The following is a 10308-nucleotide window of genomic DNA, read 5'->3' as shown; positions in this document are numbered from 1 at the left end:
GCCAGTCTACTCAAAATGGTGCATATGGCACTGAATTGCAGTGAACACCAAGGTGTATGATCTTTTTATACTTCATTATGGTATTAATGGAATAAAATCAAAAAGAAAAAAACAATTATTCCCTTCCCGCACCTAATGGTGCATAGGTCTTTACATTAGTACACCAATCGCAGCGTATCTTGATGAAGATAAGATGATCAGTCTTACGCTTCAGGTGCCAGTCCAAGGACTATGAAATATGCTAGCATAAAAACAATATTAATAAAAAAAACGATTATTTAGGTTAATAAATTATTTTATTGCTTTTCAAAATTTGTCCATGCATTTTGTCACTTCAGCTCTAGCAGTTTAGGAGACCGTCTGCTGCGAAGTGTGTGGTAGTGGCGTACGCCACGTTTAAATGGGTCAATTTGTTAAAACAGCCATTTCATATGCAAGCACCAAATACATCGCTTCATGACAAATGGAGCAGCTGCAAATGAAGAGAATCATTCTGAAAAAGAAGAAACAAGAATTACCCAAAAGGCCGATAATTTAACACATTGCATGACAAGTTGAGCTTCCTCAGTTGGTTACCATAGTTGTTCTATCCCCACGGTTTTGTGAGACAGGGATAACTATTAATCATCATGAAAACAAAGTATATATTTTATTGAAAAAACAAATTAAAGTTAGTATTTATTTACCTGTGAAATATTTTATGTTGCCGCAAGTTAGGTGCTCTTTGCTGTAATTTGATTCTGTAAAAAAAGGGGTAATTAGTTTGATGCATTTTGCAATGATGATTATGTAGTTAAATTTAGAATGGTTTGTTTCTAGAGCCCTTAGAAATCAGCTGTGGGGTGGCTGATTTCATACAATTCCAGGGTTAATGTTCCCACTGGATAGCCACCCTCGTAGTCATGAAGACACTACGAAGGCCGGCTTATAGTCAGTGGGGTAGACGTGGCAGTGACAACATAATCTACACACAAGCCCAAAAGAGAGGAAGATATACATGCAAAATGCATAGTACGAAGCGTGATCAGAGTTGAACTTTCGTATGTGTGGCGGAAATCTATTTTATAAGTAAAAAAAAAAATACCGAGTAGTTTCCAACCACACAGTACTTGTTTATGTTCTCTAGAAGGATATAGTATATCACATTTGAATTAATGAATTTAAGATTGCGAGAACAAACTGTAGCATAGGTTTGTGTATAGATTAGTGTTGCAGTACTACATATGAATCTTAGGTTATATTAAATAATAATTGTAATAAAATAACTTTGTTGTGATATTTCATATACAAGAATTACAAATCATATTAGAATATTTATGTAAGAAAAAACACAAATTTTTTGATAGAATAGAAATTTTTTTATTTGAAATTTATTTGTTCAGAACAGGCCAGGAGACCTAATTACAGTGGTGGATTACCATCACACCCAGGCTTGAGAAAATCACAATTGATTTTTGTGTTCTCACTCGGAATCGAACCCAGAACCTTTCGTGTGTGAATAGACTCTTGACCACTACACCACCGAAGGCAGAGAAAATTTAAATAAATTAAGCAAAAGCACACAATAATTTAAAACAATATTTCCTGCTTACCATGAATAGGCAGAGCACCAACATCTATTTCTCAGCATTTGGTCAGAAATTGAAGAACCTGCTAATAAAAAAAGAAGTCATGAGTTAAAGATATACTGGAAACTGAGACAACATGTATTTACTATACAAAGGATCAGTATAGTTTGACAACACGAGACTTCAGCCATATGCTTGATTAAATAAATCATCATGAATAATACATTTACGCCCATGACAATTTAGAATAATTTGATCACCACATGTGTGATGGCAGTGCCCACATACAAAAAAAATTGACAATGAAACATAATCCGGACTGTATGAATATGTTCTCATATGGTTGGTGAAAGGTTAATTATTTAGGACTAGGGTCAAATCGAACAGTTGTGCAGAAAGCAGCCAGTCCACAATTATGAAATTTTTGTTTTATCAGGTGCAGTTAAGTCTTCTATGTTCTGCTAAAAACTGCTAGGTCAGTTTCGTACACACAAATGGCATTTCTCAATTTGCAGATAACACTCACAGCACTTTAATCTTACGGTATTTTATAAATAATAAAAACATGTCAATTACGTAATTAGATTCTTGTTCATAACATTAGAAAAACGAATGTATTCATTGTTTATAATTTGTCAAAAGCCGAAAACATTCTAACTGTTTTGTAGATTTGATTATTCATCCTTTTCACAACAGTGCTATTATCTCAGTTTCACTTTTCTATGGCTGGCTGCTTTCTGTATACAGTGAAACCTCTTATCTATCGTTCCTCAAATAATTGTTTTCCCGGATGTGTTGTTTATTTCTTCCAACTCCGAAATGATTTCATATAAAACATACAAAAATTAATCGTTTGAATTACGATGCGTATTTGACATATTTTGTGTATGTTCTAATGTGCAGAGCGTTGGAAAGAGAAATAATGCCAATTAGAACAAGTTAAGGTTTCTGAAGATGATTGGCTAAGACTTGATACACAGACGAATTTCAACAATTTCGTCACATTTGACGACAATATCCCAACGTGTGGGATAGAAACTAACGAAAGCTTGTCTGACGCAAGGTTGAAGGAGACAGCTGAAAAGGCCGATATAAATGAAGAGGAGCCGCCGCCTATGCCTTTATTTTCAGAAGCATGCACTATCTTCGAAAGATTAAAAACATTCTACTACTCGCATTCAGTAACTGAAGCCGAAAATATGTTGACTTACAGGAATAAAACAGTAAAAAAACAAACGTCGATGAAAGATTATTTCCAATGCAATAAACTTTAATATTTTTCTTGTTTTTGTTCTGCTTTCTAATTTTATTTAAATGCATTTATTTACACCTGAAACTTGTATCTTTTTTAGAATTTTAACCTGCCAATGGTAATGCAGATTGCCAGGCTGGCATCTTTACCCGATTTTATCTACTTGTGTATTGACCTCTTATTCCCGCATTTATAGTTTATTTCAATAAGTCCCTTTAAAAACGATAGCCAGAGGTTTCACTGTAACTACGTTCAATTGGTTGGACAAAATACATTAAGTTTTTAAAGCAAATTATTTTTGGAAGCTACTAGATCTGTATATTCGACATATTTATTAGTGATTAGTATAGTAATATTATAAAGATTTGTCTAAATAAAAATTTTCATCAATTATTTTAGGCTTACCGTGAATATCCAACATTCCTCCGCTTGCTAATCAGCCATTTGCAGTAGTCTTCTATATTCTTTTAGATCCTGCAGACGAAAAAACAATGCTTTAAAGGAATTCACTACATGTGCGGAAAGTAAGAATGCAATAAAGAATATTCAGATAAGATTGACAACACGAGACTTCAGGCATATGCTTGTATAAATATTCATCATGAAATAAATATCTTTACTAAAAGTATGGTTAAAATGCACTACATACCTTCACATCATGTCACCACGTGGTTTTTTCATCCCATGATAGGGAATTATTATCTGAAAACAATAAATTAAATTATAATTGAGCTTTTAAGCGTTGAAATTAATTGAGAACGGTAGAATTTCACTTCTAGCTTCAGGTTTAAAACCACTCGTCATTTTACTTCAGACTGGGGCGGTATTTTTCTCATCATGGAAATAAATTAATGGAGAGTAATCGAAAATGGTTATAAAAATCGTGGTAGAAATTAAGACTTACTTATTCAGCCATTGAAACCATGTGGTGTTATATTTCTGCTTGTATCTGAGACGGCCACGCCTTTGAGACTAAGGATGATCATCATCAAGAACTCTGTAAACAAATGAAGGGTTAAACACGTTTAAAAAGCTTGCATTTGCAAAAAAGTAGATTTAAACATGTTAATTTCATCAGATAAAATCCAATCAATCATAGAACTTCAGACTGGGGCGGTATTTTTTACATCATTAAAATTTATAATACACAATTAGCTTATTGAGATTAAACTATAAATTAATTTACAAACTTAAAGGTAGGAAAACGTGGGGTGAAGATAAAATTGTACTGCAACACTTTTGTATAAAACCAAAGACAGGAAAGCAGCCGGCGAAAAATTACAACGGCATGTAAAAGATTTAATCATGGCAGATGTATAACAGTCACAAACAAAGCTATAAATTACCTTCAACAGCTGGATGAAACAGGATGAAGATTATTTGTGAACTTCACGGGCGAAGACGGCGAATTGAAATGAAAGATCTCGGTGTTCCTCGGCTTTAGCTGACCTGCCGGCGCGGAAGCAGCGTGTTCTTTTTCTGCTCTATCGGATAAATTTAAAACTAAAGTCATAGCTGCCAACCTTGAAAAAGATTTCAAAGTAGTTACCCAGAAAAATATATGGGGATTGTAGATATTATTCCATGAATAATAAAGTAAGTAGTTTGCTAAACAACTATGTCAACTTAGTGTAATAAAAATATGTTTTGTACCTATTTGATTGAATTGAAATATAATTTCAAAATTGATGTTTGAAGCACTAACATTGTAATTATTTATTATAACCATAACTAGAATAAAACAATTTATTTTTATACTTCATTAATAAATTATTTACAATTTATTAATAAATAACGTATTTATTACACTTCATCAATTATTTACTATTTATTAATAAATTATACATTTTATGAAAATTGAAAATAATTTTAATTTTGATAAATTTTATAATTTGTTTTGTCAGCGCTACAGCGAATCAATAAAAAAAACAAAGAAGCCGTTTCCCCGCAATGGTAGGTGGAGAGGATAAAACGCCATAAACTGCTGATCTGGCTTCTTCTACATTCATATTTTTTTTTGTACACGCGCGCTGATTATTTTGACGTTTGACATAAATATTATATTACAAATAAAGTAAATAAAAATATTGTAATACGAATGAAAAACTTTTTGTTTTATTGAAGTTACAATGGATCTTAATAGTTTTGAATCGATCTTGTAGATATTTTTTAAAGAGCCCTGGAAATTTGTTTTGTGTGCCCAATTTATTAAGTTTATTGTGATTTACTGAGTCAAAAGTCAAAAGCATTTTCAGGGTCCAAAAAAATAGTGAGGCACTTTTTACCGTTACCTATTTAATTCAGTGGATATGTTTTTTGTGAGGCTATACCTTTCATCTGTGTCCGGGCGGATGATGAATTCATACATCCGCCTCGTAATACAGTGGTTGGTGCGTTTGCCTACCATGCTTGAGGTCCCGGGTTCGATTGCCAGGAAAATCTTTATTTTTAAATGCGGATTGAACTGGCACCCGAAACATTAGACTGATTAGGTACCTTACAGATCTGTAACAGATGATCAAGATACGGCGTATTTGATTTGATTTAACAACTTTCAACTATGTATTTTCAATAAAATTTAAAGTGTCTCGGGTTTACTAAGGTATAGTGATCGCCAGATAAGGATGCCTACGGTCAAAATGGTGACCATGATGTAGAAATTATCACTATTCTAAATTATTATAAAATAATAACATTGTTATTAGTGTTACCCGTGCGTATTAAATTTAACATCTTACTACTTATTGTGTAAATACTAAATATTGTGATGCTTATTTCGTCATTAGGCACCTATATATTTAACTTGGGTACTTAAAAATTGGCTGCAAGCCAACGTGCCGAGCTAACTTTTAAGAAATATTATTTGCAAATTTTGCAAAAGTGAACTAAAAAGCGCAACATAAGGACACTTGAGTGCAATAATAGTATTAAGCAGTGTTTAAAATTATGCGATTGGCTGCCTTAAAAATTTTCATCAAAGAGGAAGTTCAGTACTACGGGATATATGCAATAAAAATGGTTTTTACACTCGGTAAAAATTAGAGCATGTAGATACGGCAAAGTTTTTCGAAAATGTATGAAAAATATATATTTTTTCAAATTTTAATTTTTTATTTTAATTTTTTTGTTTTTTTACCATAAACATAAGTGATAAAACAGAGTATTCAAAAAAGAAGCATAATTACATATCAATGAAATACATATTAATAGTAAAAATAGTAATGATGTAATAACTTATATGGAAATATAAGTTATTACATCATTGCAATGGAATTCCATCAAGATTTGTCAATAAATAATTTAAATGAAAAAAAAGTAAAAATAGTAAACAAAAAAATCCCACAAAGGCATGGCCTGTTCGTGGGTATACAAGAAAATGTTAATGAAGTTTTGCTCCCATAATAAATAATCTGATGATAATTATTTAACGAAATACTTGACTTCACTAGTTCTTCCAAATCGACCAATGATAGTGTTGTGATAGATTTCCGGTGTCCAGGAAGCCAACCCACTAATCAGCAGAACTCACTGAAGAAAACTTGTGACGTCACGGGCGGAATAATTTCTTAACTTTAAAAAATCAAAGCGCTGATAATACCAATCATAGCGCTAAACATATATAACGAAAGACACAAAATATATGAAGACATAAATGATACGAAGATGCGAAAGATGCGGAGATATGATGACCTAAATGAGCCGAATTAGCAAACGATACATTCGTTCAGTTGAACTTCTTAAAAGATTCAGTCACTTTGGTGATGCAGATCAGATGATACATATCCTCTCAGTGACAGGGTCTTACTCACGTCTAGACCACTCTAGCACTGGTGTACTGGTCGAAACTAGAGCTAGCGCGTTCGCAAAACTTACACAAACGTATTTAAAATCTACATGGTGTTGATTTTAAGAAGATTATATTACATTTTATGTGCATTACATGTGCTTTTTTATTAAATCCGTGTTGGATTAATGGGTTGTGTGTGTATATGGAAAAAATATTCGATGGGTTAAGAAAATGTAATACATTAATTTATTCAAAATTTTCTTAACTGATTGCTTTTTTTGCTCTAATACAAAAGGGATTTTTTAAAAAAACATAGCACAATTGACTTAAATTGAATATGAAAGTTTTTAAAATTAATATTCTGCACATCAAAAATGTGTTTGCGTAAGTTTTGCAAACGCGCCAGCACTAGATAATCGACCAGTAGGCGTTGGTATAGAAACGACAAGTAGATAGGTAGTCTGCCTATGTATGCATGTGTTCATAATATCTTACATTTTGCTAACTATGGTTTTTGTTAATTTAGGTTAAGTGACGTTACATGTCGCCGTGACTCCAGCCACTTATTCTACAGGGTGTTAGTAATCTTTACTAGTACATATATATATATTTTTTTTTGACACGTTATGTCACAACTCGATAAGTACATAAGTATACCCTTTGATAATTGGGTTAGTTACGTATATTATATTTTTTTCAAACCTGGAATATAAAGCCTTTATAAAACCTTTTCAAGATCAAATATAAAAGAAATAAAAAATCTCATTTTTCACCCTTCTATCGTTGTTCTACGATCGCGACGATTTTATCGACGGCCATTCTGTGAAATTTCCTTAGAGTAATAACTTAATAGAGACGCCCGTACGGAGTTAAACCATTCTATGATTATTGACATCAAAGTTAGCTACAGATTACAGCAACACAACGGGCCGTGGGTACGGGGGTTGAGAATTGCAAGCGCCAACCGAAACCGTCCGTTACACGTTTGTTGTTAAACTAAAACTCAAACTAAAACCAAACCGAAAATTTGGAACGCTTTTGTTTTATTCAATTGAGCTTAAGGGCTTTTCTAGCGAATTATTACTGTGAAGAATTTTCTAATTCTTTGAACTACAATCATCGAATACAGCGATTTGGAATAACATTAAAAATTCGCTTAAACATGTCCAGCAAAGTAAATTGAACAATTAAATTTAAATTAAAAACTTATTTTTTTTGTTTCGATCTGGATATGTGGTAATCCGGATGACTGGAGTTCGGATAAACGAAGTGCAACTGTAATTATATATAAACAGATATTTGATTGTAGGTAAACAGGTGAAACTTCTCATTAAATTTTTTTTTGAATGTTTTTTATTTCCTTTTTTAATTACTATGAACCATATAATCTTTTACAGAATATTTTATTTTCTCTTTCTTATGTTACACAAAAATATTATAACTGTTTATTTATTATAAGAGCAAAAATTCAGTGACATTTTCTCGTATACCCCGAACAGGCTTTGCCTTTGTGGGATATTTTGTTTACTATTTTTACTATTAATATGTATTTCATTGCTATGTAATTATCCTTTACTTTTTTAATACTCTGTTTTACCTCTTATGTATATTATAAAATAAAACTAAAAAAAATAAAAACAAAAACAAAATATGTACCTAACGCTTAGTTTTATGTCAGTTCATGATTTTTAAAATCAATGTTCAGATATTAGAGTATTGCAACTGTGTAAATGGGCAATACAAAAAAAAAATTGTTAAAACCGTTTCCGGCACATTTACGAAAATTAGAGTTCTTTTAAAATAAGCAAAGGATCGGACCCTCTAGAAACCGACGGAATTTACAAGTTAAATTGTAAAAACTGTCCTAAAGCGTACATCGGGCAGATTGCCAGAAAAATTACGACGAGAGTAAAGAAGAAGGTACTTTGGTGTATTCAGGTTCGGCTTCCCCGAAAATTCAACCATGACCTAGCACCGCGTATAAACGTGGCATGTTTTTCTTCCAGCTGGTAATTTAGGTCGGCAGGAAAATTGCCTCAAGGCAATATGCCAGCCCTTATGCGTATGTAAACTGTATAAGTAAACTTTATATGTTTAAATAAATATACAAATAATTTTATGGATACAGAATAGTCACCAAACTCGATTAGTAAAAAAAGCGATCGAGATTTACAAACACGCCGACAATATACGAGTAAACAGAGATGATGGGCTGCGATTTAAATTATTCTGGTACCCAGTAGGTAATAAACAAATCATATAAGAGCGTACACTAAAAGGACACAGATTTTAGATTAACAAGCTGTATATAAAGCAACAGCTGCGACCCGCGACCCGCGACACGGCACAAAATCTTAGTAGTACATCACGTAACACGACACACGGAATTATAACCCAGAAAAGCTCATTGTGCATGTTTTATCTTGTTTTCATGCAACTTTTTTGACGAAAACGCAACAAATATATAATTTTGAAGTTCTTAAACTCAACTTCTGTTGATGCAACGTTTCCAAACAACGCAACGGAAGTTCCAAAGACTTTAGAACACTGTACATAATATGCAAATGTTCAAAACAGGCAAAATGGCAAATGTTACAGTGTGTATATTAATTTATTATTTAAATCGTTCAATAGCCTTGCGGAAAGCCAGACATCAAATAATTTCTACACATCGGTTGAGATCTGAAATACGTACTGTCAAAAAAAAACTTTCCGACGGATTCAGCGCAAATCAATGGTCCCTATAAGAAAAGTGTGTTAAAATCGTTATTTTTTACTTGGCAAGTATTAATTAGTAATACACTACTAATATAATACGACACTAGTAAATAATTTATCTTCACATGTTTAATTTGTGAAGATTGCAAACGAATGTGAAGATTGAAGAAGACTTAACGTGGCAAGAACAGATTGCAGAGGTTAGGAAGAAGTTTTATCATACCCTCTATTCAATGAAAAGACTGCAAAATTTTCTTCCAACCACAACCAAAAATCCCAATCTATTATATTGTCTTCTCTGTGCTATGCTAATATTTGCTATCTTGATGCCAATACGGAACTCATAGATCGTCTGCAGCGTTTGCAGAATTTGCATCCGATTTATTTTCATTCTCAAAAAGTATGACCATGTATCACCCTTCGCTCCGAACTCAAGTGGCTTCATTTTAATCAGCGCATATTTTTTTTTATCTTTCTCACTTCTTTATAATATTCTTCACAACCTTTGCGCTCCAAAATATCTTGCCGAGAATTTTATTTACCTTTCTGATCTTGGTATTTCGCTTCGCTCTTCTCAGGAGAGAACACTTTCCATTCCTCGACATAGCACATCATTTTTCAGCTATTCCTTTTCCGTTCAAGCTGCTAGACTTTGGAATGAGCTACATCTTCATATAAAAAATGCACCTTCTCTAGCCACGCCAAGAAACGCTTGAAACATTATTGTATATCCCTAGAATCCTGAACTCCCCGAATTTTTACTGAATTTTTTATAAACATAATTTTTTATCTCTTTTCATTTCCTTGGTTCCTCTTTCTCTCTCCTTACAAACTCATTATCTGATTCCACATTTCTCATAATTTGATATGTATAACATAATGCACTTTTAAAAAAATATAATAAATAAATATGTGCAAGCCTTATCTTCCAATTGAAAAACAGCTATTAGTTTTAATTAATTAGGTTATTTTTATTTTCCGTT

The 10308-nt window shown here is 32.5% G+C and overlaps 1 long non-coding RNA gene and 1 other non-coding gene across 3 annotated transcripts; both read right to left on the bottom strand.

Moving 5' to 3' along the window:
• Positions 1-277: 277 nt before the first annotated feature.
• On the bottom strand, positions 278-4305 carry LOC148275416 (uncharacterized). Of its 2 annotated transcripts, none has more exons than XR_015824028.1 (7): positions 4167-4305; positions 3725-3817; positions 3470-3522; positions 3226-3294; positions 1593-1653; positions 687-740; positions 278-493 (listed from the first exon to the last, which is right to left on the bottom strand). It is a non-coding gene; the product is annotated as an uncharacterized LOC148275416 (long non-coding RNA). The 2 variants fall into 2 exon arrangements; XR_015824027.1 differs by having other exon boundaries at positions 1593-1650.
• Positions 3889-3959, bottom strand: LOC148275417 (small nucleolar RNA SNORD31). The gene has a single exon (XR_015824033.1). It is a non-coding gene; the product is annotated as a small nucleolar RNA SNORD31 (small nucleolar RNA).
• Positions 4306-10308: the final 6003 nt, after the last annotated feature.

The sequence above is a fragment of the Micrasema longulum genome, unplaced genomic scaffold (genome assembly GCF_059751315.1).
Source record: "Micrasema longulum isolate JH-2025_06_02 unplaced genomic scaffold, ASM5975131v1 h1tg001430l, whole genome shotgun sequence".
Lineage (NCBI taxonomy): Eukaryota > Metazoa > Arthropoda > Insecta > Trichoptera > Brachycentridae > Micrasema > Micrasema longulum.
Note: the sequence above shows the minus strand (reverse complement) of the source record. Positions and strands in the feature narration are given on the sequence as shown.